Raw genomic sequence first — 4573 nt, 5'->3', positions numbered from 1 at the left:
TTATTAGAAAGAAGAGTCGAACATTTCAATGTTTTAAATAATTCAAGAATATGGTGGTAAAGTAGACAGGGAAATTCATCAAGATTCTCCGCTCTGATCAAGGGGGAGAATACAGGTTGGGAGAGTTCATGAAATTTTGCAGGAATCATGGGATTATTCAATAGTACAGAGTACCTTACACTCCACAACAAAATGGAGTTGCTGAAAGAAATAACATAAACCTTGTGGAGTGTGAAATAAGTATGATTCAAGGTAAGAGTCTATCTAATGGGTTTTGGGTTGAATCCATTAACACTACAGTTTACTTGAAAAATTGGAGTCCAGCTAAAATTCATAATTTTAGAACTCCCTTTGAAGCACTTAATGGATATAAGCCTACAATGAATCATTTAAGGTTTTTTGGGTCAAAGGCCTTTGCCCATATTCCCAAATATGACAGGAAAAAGTCAGATCCTAAGGGCACGAAATGCATCTTTGTAAGATACTGCACTGAGTTTAAAGATTATAAATTATTTAATCCTTTCACTCATAAAGTTTTTGCGAGTCCAGATGGGCTATTTCATGAGCAGGCTAAAGAAGGAAGTAAGAACAACAACCTTGAAGAATGGCACATTACATTGTTCATGGAAGAAAGTAGTGAGGACATGCAGCAGCAACAACAACAACAACAACAAAAGAAAGAGGAAGAGGTAGGTGATGCAATCAGTAAGTCGATCCCGCTAAGGTCTGAAGAAGACAGATTTGAGATGAGTCCATTACCAATAAGATCAGGTAGACAGTCTCAAATACCAGCGAGATTGAGAGACTATGCTTTAATGTCAAACATTTGAGATGTTATAGAACCCTCAAATTATAAAGAACCTAGTGAATCTCATGAGTGGACGGCCACAATGAATCATGAGGGCTAGACTGGGGGAGAAATACCATACCGCATGGGTTCATATTGGGGGATATATATTGAGGTAAAAATGACACAATATCTTGGGGGATATATAGGGGGTAAAGGGTTTTTATATTGGAAGGTATAAAAAATGGAGTTCAAAGTTAATGAAAAAAATATAAAGGGGTATAAAAAATGTTAATGACAAAATGGATACCTACAATATCGAGTCGAAGTAGGGGTTTCTTAAATTGGAAAGGTGTATTGGGTTCGTATTGATAGGGGGATAAATAATGTGATTTTTAGGGGTATTTTCCAATATGTAGTCAAATTAAGGGTATTTTTTAATGTCTGCAACGTACGTGATAGGAAAAAGGTTCATTGAGTGAAGTCTTGTGCAATGAATGAAGAATTTGAATCTATTATTAGAAATAATAGTTGGGATCTAGTTGAATTTCTTGAAGGAAAAGTACCCATAGGTTGAAAATGGCTTTACAAACCTAAATTTAATGCAGATGGGAGTATGGAAAAGTTTAAAACTAGACTGGTAGCAAACGGTTATTCACAGAAAGAGGGAATTGACTATGAAGAGACCTTTGCTTCTGTAGCCAAACTGAATCCGATTAGAATGTCAATTGTTGTAGCTACAAAACATCAATGGAAGCTGCACCAGTTAGATGTTTAGTCTACATTTTTAAATGGTGATTTAAAGGAACAGGTTTATTTAATGCAGCGTGAAGGGTTTGTTAAACAAGGGCAAGAGCATTTAGTTTGTAGATTGAGAAATGCCTTGTATGGTTTAAAACATGCACCCAGGTCTTGGTAGGAGAAGATTGATTCATTTTTCTTGCAGCATGGTTTTCATAGGATTAAGCATGACCCAAATCTATATACCATGTATGATGAATAGGGGCAGATAATTTTGATTTATTTGTATATGGATGACATGATTATAACATGTAATGTAGATGCATTAATCAAAGAAATCAAATTACAGATGTCACAAGTTTTTGGGATGAAATACCTCGAAAGTTTACATTATTGTCTAGATCTGGAAGTGTGGAGAGACTCTGGGCAGACTTTACTTACTCAAGGGAAGTATGTCAGAGAACCGCTAAAAATGTTCAGAATGGAACAGTGTAAGATAGCATCAGTACCTTTGCAGCAGAACCTGAAATTTTGCAAAGACGATGGCTCTAAGGAGCTGGAAGCTACTTTGTATAGAAAATTAGTTGGTAGTCTCATATATTTGACTACAACTAGACCAGACTTAGCATAGTCTATTAGTGTGTTGAGCGAGTTTATGTCTAAACCTCTCGAAATTCATTAGATAGCGGAAAAAAGTGTACTAAGGTATCTTCATGGTACTTGTGATTATGCTATTTTATACACTAATACATCTGATGTTACTTTAGTAGGTTTTTCAGACTTTGATTGGGCAAGTAACTTGGATGATCAATGATCTATCACAGGATATGCATTCAGTATTGGATCTAGGGTTATAGCATGGAGCAGCAAAAAGTAGAGAACTGTGTCTTTATCTTCAGCTGAAGCTGAGTACCAAGCAGTATGTGCAGTGACATGTGAAGCTATCTAGTTGAGGAGGCTTCTCCATGATGTAGGAGAAGAGCAGAAAAATGCGACTGTCATTAGTTTTGATAGCCAGAGTTCAATTAATATGGCGAACAATCCAATGTTTCATAACAACACGAAACACATAGATACTTAGTTTCAATTGTAACAGAAAAGGTTGAGTCAAAAGAATTTTTTATTGAATACTATAAAACATGTGACAATATGGCTGATATTTTTAGAAAGCCTCTTAGGAAAGTGAAGTTTGAATTGTTTAGGGGGATGTTAGGACTTCAAGATAATCCTTTCTCCATTAAGGGGGGGAGTTGAAAATAATTAATGTTATATTGTATTAATGGAGAAATGCTTGCATGGTTGTAACGTAACTCTTAAGTCAAGATTAGTTCGTAGGTTGTAGGAGTTGTTCCTCACCTCCCTATTCTTTTGAGATGTATTTATTGTATCATGTTTGATTAATTTAACATGACAGTGTATGCTCTGATTTGTACAATATCCAAGTGTAGCTTGCTCACTTGTGAGTTGGTAGTTAATTCAGTTCATGTTTTTCCTTCTAGTTTTCTAACATAAAGGGGATGATGGAATAGCCATCACACCTCACAAAAATGAAGAGTCTCTACATGCAGGATTCGTGCAGGAGGATGCCCAGAGTTCAAACTTGGACAAAGGATATGAGAAACTCACCAAGATGGTGGAAGCCACCAAGGATCGAGTCCAATATTTGAAGGGAAAGGTGAAACGTTGCCATGGAAATATGACCAAGGGAAAGGAAAGGGTCGAGAGTATCTTTATGCTCACAACTTTGGGGGTTATTCAGACAAATTCTCGTCGAGCACTCCAAAACAAGATTTGTTGTTGATCATAGACACAGGCAACAATCTAGTGTGGGTATGGTGCACAATAAATTACACTTGTATCAATTGAATTGTGGACAACACCTCCAATGGAGTTTTCTTTTCAAGGATGTCGACTTCTCTTCACCTTGTAACCTGTGTTGATCCAAACTTCGAAACCCTTTTTGGCACAACACAGAGCTTGTGAGGACGTCAGCTTCTCTTGAACTTGTAACCTCTATTGATCCAAACTTCGAAACACTTTTTGGAACAACACATAGAGTTGCACAAGAAGCCTAAAAGATTTCTTTGAGATTTTCCTAGCCTATGGGACTCATTATGGCATGTGAAGTACTGCAAGGCTTCTCTTGACAGAGACTTTAAATTTAGCATTGAAAAATGGAAAAGAAGAAAGAGAAATAACAAATTTTGTAGTGGAATGTTTAATAATTTCATCGTAGCATCCTTCTTTCTCTATGCCTTCCTAGCTTAGTGAACACAAAGATATATTTTTGTATGGCCGTAAGAGCCACTGTCTATGCCTTCCTAGCTTAGTGAACACAAAGATATATTTTTGTATGGTCGTAAGAGCCACTGTCTATGCCTTCCTAGCTTAGTGAACACAAAGATATATTTTTGTATGGCCGTAAGAGCCACTGATTAGATGAATAAAACCAGAAAAGCCTCATGATTCTCAGTGACAAGGCGTTCCCCAATGACATCCCTCTGAATTACACCCTTTTTCTAACCAATTCCAAAGCACCCCCTTGTTCTCAATATGGATTATACTATTACATCATTCTCAGAGTTGTAAGCCTTCTAACTTATTAATATTCGACACCAAAGGCAATGGAGAAACCAGAATAGATTCCAGCACTACTTTCACCGTTTTTCATGATGAAATCTTCAAGCATATTGCAGTTGGGTTTGCTTCTCATATTGAATACAACAGAGCTGTTGATGTTGAATCTGTGACTAGTATGGGATTGTGTTACAATGTGTCTAGTCTAGAGAATATTGTGTTTCCTGAGTTTTCATTCCATTTTAAGGGTGGCTCAGACATGGTACTCTCAATTTCCAACTATTTCAGTTATTTAAGCAGTTTTGATTCAATTTGCTTAATAATGATTAGTAGCAGAGATATTTTGGAGGTTGAGAGTAGACCTGCAGTGATACTGGGGAACGATCAGCAGCGGGATTTTTATTTATTGTTTGACAGAGAGAAGAATTGTTAGGTTTCACTTAACAAACCTACAAGACTTTCGTGTGA

At 36.6% G+C, this 4573-nt stretch overlaps 1 pseudogene; it reads left to right on the top strand.

Moving 5' to 3' along the window:
• The first annotated feature begins 380 nt into the window (after positions 1-380).
• Positions 381-4573, top strand: LOC149155787 (aspartic proteinase nepenthesin-1-like; annotated as a pseudogene).

This window comes from Pinus tabuliformis, chromosome 9 (assembly GCF_031772625.1).
Source record: "Pinus tabuliformis cultivar Carrire ecotype Pingquan chromosome 9, CPIR1, whole genome shotgun sequence".
In the NCBI taxonomy this organism is placed as follows: Eukaryota; Viridiplantae; Streptophyta; class Pinopsida; order Pinales; family Pinaceae; genus Pinus; species Pinus tabuliformis.
This window is presented reverse-complemented; position numbering and strand designations above follow the sequence as displayed.